Raw genomic sequence first — 7321 nt, forward strand, 5'->3', positions numbered from 1 at the left:
GGACGTTCGACCTTACCTCGGCAGGGAGACTAAGTTTCCCAAGCCTAGTAGGAGAGTCAGGCAAGGGGACTTGGCAGGAGTTCGAGTGTAAGGCTCGGCAGGACGTTCGACCTTACCGCGGCAGGGAGACCAAGCTTCCCAAGCCTAGTAGGAGAGTCAGGCAAGGGGGCTTGGCCGGAGTTCGAGTGTAAGGCTCGGCAGGACGTTCGACCTTACCTCGGCAGGGCGACCAAGCTTCCCAAGCCTAGTAGGGTCAGGCAAGTGGGCTTGGCCGGAGTTCGAGTTTAAGGCTCGGCAGGACGTTCGACCTTACCTCGGCAGGGAGACCAAGCTTCCCAAGCCTAGTAGGAGAGTCAGGCAAGGGGACTTGGCAGGAGTTCGAGTGTAAGGCTCGGCAGGACGTTCGACCTTACCTCGGCAGGGAGACCCAGCTTCCCAAGCCTAGTAGGGTCAGGCAAGGGGGCTTGGCTGGAGTTCGAGTGTAAGGCTCGGCAGGACGTTCGACCTTACCTCGGCAGGGAGACCAAGCTTCCCAAGCCAAGTAGGAGAGTCAGGCAAGGGGACGTGGCCGGAGTTCGAGTGTAAGGCTCGGCAGGACGTTCGACCTTACCGCGGCAGGGAGACCAAGCTTCCCAAGCCTAGTAGGAGAATCAGGCAAGGGGACTTGGCCCGAGTTCGAGTGTAAGGCTCGGCAGGACATTCGACCTTACCTCGGCAGGGAGACTAAGTTTCCCAAGCCTAGTAGGAGAGTCAGGCAAGGGGACTTGGCAGGAGTTCGAGTGTAAGGCTCGGCAGGACGTTCGACCTTACCTCGGCAGGGAGACCCAGCTTCCCAAGCCAAGTAGGAGAGTCAGGCAAGGGGACGTGGCTGGAGTTCGAGAGTAAGGCTCGGCAGGACGTTCGACCTTACCTCGGCAGGGAGACTAAGTTTCCCAAGCCTAGTAGGAGAGTCAGGCAAGGGGACTTGGCAGGAGTTCGAGTGTAAGGCTCGGCAGGACGTTCGACCTTACCGCGGCAGGGAGACCAAGCTTCCCAAGCCTAGTAGGAGAGTCAGGCAAGGGGACTTGGCTCGAGTTCGAGTGTAAGGCTCGGCAGGACGTTCGACCTTACCTCGGCAGTGAGACCAAGCTTCCCAAGCCTAGTAGGAGAGTCAGGCAAGGGGGCTTGGCCGGAGTTCGAGTGTAAGGCTCGGCAGGACGTTCGACCTTAGGTCAGCATGGAGACCAAGCTTCCCAAGCCTGGTAGGAGAGTCAGGCAAGGGGACTTGGCAGGAGTTCGAGTGTAAGGCTCCGCAGGACATTCAACCTTACCTCGTCAGGGAGACCAAGCTTCCCAAGCCTAGTAGGAGAGTCAGGCAAGGGGGCTTGGCCGGAGTTCGAGTGTAAGGCTCGGCAGGACGTTCGACCTTACCTCGGCAGGGAGACCAAGCTTCCCAAGCCTAGTAGGGTCAGGCAAGTGGGCTTGGCCGGAGTTCGAGTGTAAGGCTCGGCAGGACGTTCGACCTTACCTCGGCAGGGAGACCAATCTTCCCAAGCCTAGTAGGAGAGTCAGGCAAGGGGACTTGGCAGGAGTTCGAGTGTAAGGCTCGGCAGGACGTTCGACCTTACCTCGGCAGGGAGACCAAGCTTCCCAAGCCTAGTAGGAGTGTCAGGCAAGGGGGCTTGGCCGGAGTTCGAGTGTAAGGCTCGGCAGGACGTTCGACCTTACCTCGGCAGGGAGACCAAGCTTCCCAAGCCTAGTAGGAGAGTCAGGCAAGGGGGCTTGGCCAGAGTTCGAGTGTAATTCTCGGCAGGACGTTCGATCTTTCCTCGCCAGGGAGACCAAGCTTCCCAAGCCTAGTAGGAGAGTCAGGCAAGGGGACTTGGCAGGAGTTCGAGTGTAAGGCTCGGCAGGACGTTCGACCTTACCTCGGCAGGGAGACCCAGCTTCCCAAGCCTAGTAGGGTCAGGCAAGGGGGCTTGGCTGGAGTTCGAGTGGAAGGCTCGGCAGGACGTTCGACCTTACCTCGGCAGGGAGACTAAGTTTCCCAAGCCTAGTAGGAGAGTCAGGCAAGGGGACTTGGCAGGAGTTCGAGTGTAAGGCTCGGCAGGACGTTCGACCTTACCGCGGCAGGGAGACCAAGCTTCCCAAGCCTAGTAGGAGAGTCAGGCAATGGGACTTGGCCCGAGTTCGAGTGTAAGGCTCGGCAGGACATTCGACCTTACCTCGGCAGGGAGACCCAGCTTCCCAAGCCTAGTAGGGTCAGGCAAGGGGGCTTGGCCGGAGTTCAAGTGTAAGACTCGGCAGGACGTTCGACCTTACCTCGGCAGGGAGACTAAGTTTCCCAAGCCTAGTAGGAGAGTCAGGCAAGGGGACTTGGCAGGAGTTCGAGTGTAAGGCTCGGCAGGACGTTCGACCTTACCGCGGGAGGGAGACCAAGCTTCCCAAGCCTAGTAGGAGAGTCAGGCAAGGGGACTTGGCCCGAGTTCGAGTGTAAGGCTCGGCAGGACGTTCGACCTTACCTCGGCAGGGAGACCCAGCTTCCCAAGCCTAGTAGGGTCAGGCAAGGGGGCTTGGCTGGAGTTCGAGTGTAAGGCTCGGCAGGACGTTCGACCTTACCTCGGCAGGGAGACCAAGCTTCCCAAGCCAAGTAGGAGAGTCAGGCAAGGGGACGTGGCCGGAGTTCGAGTGTAAGACTCGGCAGGACGTTCGACCTTACCTCGGCAGGGAGACTAAGTTTCCCAAGCCTAGTAGGAGAGTCAGGCAAGGGGACTTGGCAGGAGTTCGAGTGTAAGGCTCGGCAGGACGTTCGACCTTACCGCGGGAGGGAGACCAAGCTTCCCAAGCCTAGTAGGAGAGTCAGGCAAGGGGACTTGGCCCGAGTTCGAGTGTAAGGCTCGGCAGGACGTTAGACCTTACCTCGGCAGTGAGACCAAGCTACCCAAGCCTAGTAGGAGAGTCAGGCAAGGGGGCTTGGCCGGAGTTCGAGTGTAAGGCTCGGCAGGACGTTCGACCTTAGCTCAATAGGGAGACCAAGCTTCCCAAGCCTAGTAGGAGAGTCAGGCAAGGGGACTTGGCAGGAGTTCGAGTGTAAGGCTCGGCAGGACGTTCGACCTTACCTCGGCAGGGAGACCCAGCTTCCCAAGCCTAGTAGGGTCAGGCAAGGGGGCTTGGCTGGAGTTCGAGTGTAAGGCTCGGCAGGACGTTCGACCTTACCTCGGCAGGGAGACCAAGCTTCCCAAGCCAAGTAGGAGAGTCAGGCAAGGGGACGTGGCCGGAGTTCGAGTGTAAGGCTCGGCAGGACGTTCGACCTTACCGCGGCAGGGAGACCAAGCTTCCCAAGCCTAGTAGGAGAATCAGGCAAGGGGACTTGGCCCGAGTTCGAGTGTAAGGCTCGGCAGGACATTCGACCTTACCTCGGCAGGGAGACTAAGTTTCCCAAGCCTAGTAGGAGAGTCAGGCAAGGGGACTTGGCAGGAGTTCGAGTGTAAGGCTCGGCAGGACGTTCGACCTTACCTCGGCAGGGAGACCCAGCTTCCCAAGCCAAGTAGGAGAGTCAGGCAAGGGGACGTGGCTGGAGTTCGAGAGTAAGGCTCGGCAGGACGTTCGACCTTACCTCGGCAGGGAGACTAAGTTTCCCAAGCCTAGTAGGAGAGTCAGGCAAGGGGACTTGGCAGGAGTTCGAGTGTAAGGCTCGGCAGGACGTTCGACCTTACCGCGGCAGGGAGACCAAGCTTCCCAAGCCTAGTAGGAGAGTCAGGCAAGGGGACTTGGCTCGAGTTCGAGTGTAAGGCTCGGCAGGACGTTCGACCTTACCTCGGCAGTGAGACCAAGCTTCCCAAGCCTAGTAGGAGAGTCAGGCAAGGGGGCTTGGCCGGAGTTCGAGTGTAAGGCTCGGCAGGACGTTCGACCTTAGGTCAGCATGGAGACCAAGCTTCCCAAGCCTGGTAGGAGAGTCAGGCAAGGGGACTTGGCAGGAGTTCGAGTGTAAGGCTCCGCAGGACATTCAACCTTACCTCGTCAGGGAGACCAAGCTTCCCAAGCCTAGTAGGAGAGTCAGGCAAGGGGGCTTGGCCGGAGTTCGAGTGTAAGGCTCGGCAGGACGTTCGACCTTACCTCGGCAGGGAGACCAAGCTTCCCAAGCCTAGTAGGGTCAGGCAAGTGGGCTTGGCCGGAGTTCGAGTGTAAGGCTCGGCAGGACGTTCGACCTTACCTCGGCAGGGAGACCAATCTTCCCAAGCCTAGTAGGAGAGTCAGGCAAGGGGACTTGGCAGGAGTTCGAGTGTAAGGCTCGGCAGGACGTTCGACCTTACCTCGGCAGGGAGACCAAGCTTCCCAAGCCTAGTAGGAGTGTCAGGCAAGGGGGCTTGGCCGGAGTTCGAGTGTAAGGCTCGGCAGGACGTTCGACCTTACCTCGGCAGGGAGACCAAGCTTCCCAAGCCTAGTAGGAGAGTCAGGCAAGGGGGCTTGGCCAGAGTTCGAGTGTAATTCTCGGCAGGACGTTCGATCTTTCCTCGCCAGGGAGACCAAGCTTCCCAAGCCTAGTAGGAGAGTCAGGCAAGGGGACTTGGCAGGAGTTCGAGTGTAAGGCTCGGCAGGACGTTCGACCTTACCTCGGCAGGGAGACCCAGCTTCCCAAGCCTAGTAGGGTCAGGCAAGGGGGCTTGGCTGGAGTTCGAGTGGAAGGCTCGGCAGGACGTTCGACCTTACCTCGGCAGGGAGACTAAGTTTCCCAAGCCTAGTAGGAGAGTCAGGCAAGGGGACTTGGCAGGAGTTCGAGTGTAAGGCTCGGCAGGACGTTCGACCTTACCGCGGCAGGGAGACCAAGCTTCCCAAGCCTAGTAGGAGAGTCAGGCAATGGGACTTGGCCCGAGTTCGAGTGTAAGGCTCGGCAGGACATTCGACCTTACCTCGGCAGGGAGACCCAGCTTCCCAAGCCTAGTAGGGTCAGGCAAGGGGGCTTGGCCGGAGTTCAAGTGTAAGACTCGGCAGGACGTTCGACCTTACCTCGGCAGGGAGACTAAGTTTCCCAAGCCTAGTAGGAGAGTCAGGCAAGGGGACTTGGCAGGAGTTCGAGTGTAAGGCTCGGCAGGACGTTCGACCTTACCGCGGGAGGGAGACCAAGCTTCCCAAGCCTAGTAGGAGAGTCAGGCAAGGGGACTTGGCCCGAGTTCGAGTGTAAGGCTCGGCAGGACGTTCGACCTTACCTCGGCAGGGAGACCAAGCTTCCCAAGCCTAGTAGGAGAGTCAGGCAAGGGGGCTTGGCCAGAGTTCGAGTGTAATTCTCGGCAGGACGTTCGATCTTTCCTCGCCAGGGAGACCAAGCTTCCCAAGCCTAGTAGGAGAGTCAGGCAAGGGGACTTGGCAGGAGTTCGAGTGTAAGGCTCGGCAGGACGTTCGACCTTACCTCGGCAGGGAGACCCAGCTTCCCAAGCCTAGTAGGGTCAGGCAAGGGGGCTTGGCTGGAGTTCGAGTGTAAGGCTCGGCAGGACGTTCGACCTTACCTCGGCAGGGAGACTAAGTTTCCCAAGCCTAGTAGGAGAGTCAGGCAAGGGGACTTGGCAGGAGTTCGAGTGTAAGGCTCGGCAGGACGTTCGACCTTACCGCGGCAGGGAGACCAAGCTTCCCAAGCCTAGTAGGAGAGTCAGGCAATGGGACTTGGCCCGAGTTCGAGTGTAAGGCTCGGCAGGACATTCGACCTTACCTCGGCAGGGAGACCCAGCTTCCCAAGCCTAGTAGGGTCAGGCAAGGGGGCTTGGCTGGAGTTCGAGTGTAAGGCTCGGCAGGACGTTCGACCTTACCTCGGCAGGGAGACCAAGCTTCCCAAGCCAAGTAGGAGAGTCAGGCAAGGGGACGTGGCCGGAGTTCGAGTGTAAGACTCGGCAGGACGTTCGACCTTACCTCGGCAGGGAGACTAAGTTTCCCAAGCCTAGTAGGAGAGTCAGGCAAGGGGACTTGGCAGGAGTTCGAGTGTAAGGCTCGGCAGGACGTTCGACCTTACCGCGGGAGGGAGACCAAGCTTCCCAAGCCTAGTAGGAGAGTCAGGCAAGGGGACTTGGCCCGAGTTCGAGTGTAAGGCTCGGCAGGACGTTAGACCTTACCTCGGCAGTGAGACCAAGCTACCCAAGCCTAGTAGGAGAGTCAGGCAAGGGGGCTTGGCCGGAGTTCGAGTGTAAGGCTCGGCAGGACGTTCGACCTTAGCTCAACAGGGAGACCAAGCTTCCCAAGCCTAGTAGGAGAGTCAGGCAAGGGGACTTGGCAGGAGTTCGAGTGTAAGGCTCGGCAGGACGTTCGACCTTACCTCGGCAGGGAGACCAAGCTTCCCAAGCCTAGTAGGAGAGCCAGGCAAGGGGGCTTGACCGGCGTTCGAGTGTAAGGCTCGGCAGGACGTTCGACCTTACCTCGGCAGGGAGGCCAAGCTTCCCAAGCCAAGTAGGAGAGTCAGGCAAGGGGACGTGGCCGGAGTTCGAGTGTAAGGCTCCGCAGGACATTCAACCTTACCTCGTCAGGGAGACCAAGCTTCCCAAGCCTAGTAGGAGAGTCAGGCAAGGGGGCTTGGCCGGAGTTCGAGTGTAAGGCTCGGCAGGACGTTAGACCTTACCTCGGCAGTGAGACCAAGCTACCCAAGCCTAGTAGGAGAGTCAGGCAAGGGGGCTTGGCCGGAGTTCGAGTGTAAGGCTCGGCAGGACGTTCGACCTTAGCTCAACAGGGAGACCAAGCTTCCCAAGCCTAGTAGGAGAGTCAGGCAAGGGGACTTGGCAGGAGTTCGAGTGTAAGGCTCGGCAGGACGTTCGACCTTACCTCGGCAGGGAGACCAAGCTTCCCAAGCCTAGTAGGAGAGCCAGGCAAGGGGGCTTGACCGGCGTTCGAGTGTAAGGCTCGGCAGGACGTTCGACCTTACCTCGGCAGGGAGGCCAAGCTTCCCAAGCCAAGTAGGAGAGTCAGGCAAGGGGACGTGGCCGGAGTTCGAGTGTAAGGCTCCGCAGGACATTCAACCTTACCTCGTCAGGGAGACCAAGCTTCCCAAGCCTAGTAGGAGAGTCAGGCAAGGGGACTTGGCCGGAGTTCGAGTGTAAGGCTCGGCAGGACGTTCGACCTTAGCTCAACAGGGAGACCAAGCTTCCCAAGCCTAGTAGGAGAGTCAGGCAAGGGGACTTGGCAGGAGTTCGAGTGTAAGGCTCGGCAGGACGTTCGACCTTACCTCGGCAGGGAGACCAAGCTTCCCAAGCCTAGTAGGAGAGCCAGGCAAGGGGGCTTGACCGGCGTTCGAGTGTAAGGCTCGGCAGGACGTTCGACCTTACCTCGGCAGGGAGACCAAGCTTCCCAAGCCAAGTAGGAGAGT

This window comes from Vidua macroura (assembly GCF_024509145.1).
Source record: "Vidua macroura isolate BioBank_ID:100142 chromosome W unlocalized genomic scaffold, ASM2450914v1 whyW_random_scaffold_38, whole genome shotgun sequence".
NCBI lineage: Eukaryota > Metazoa > Chordata > Aves > Passeriformes > Viduidae > Vidua > Vidua macroura.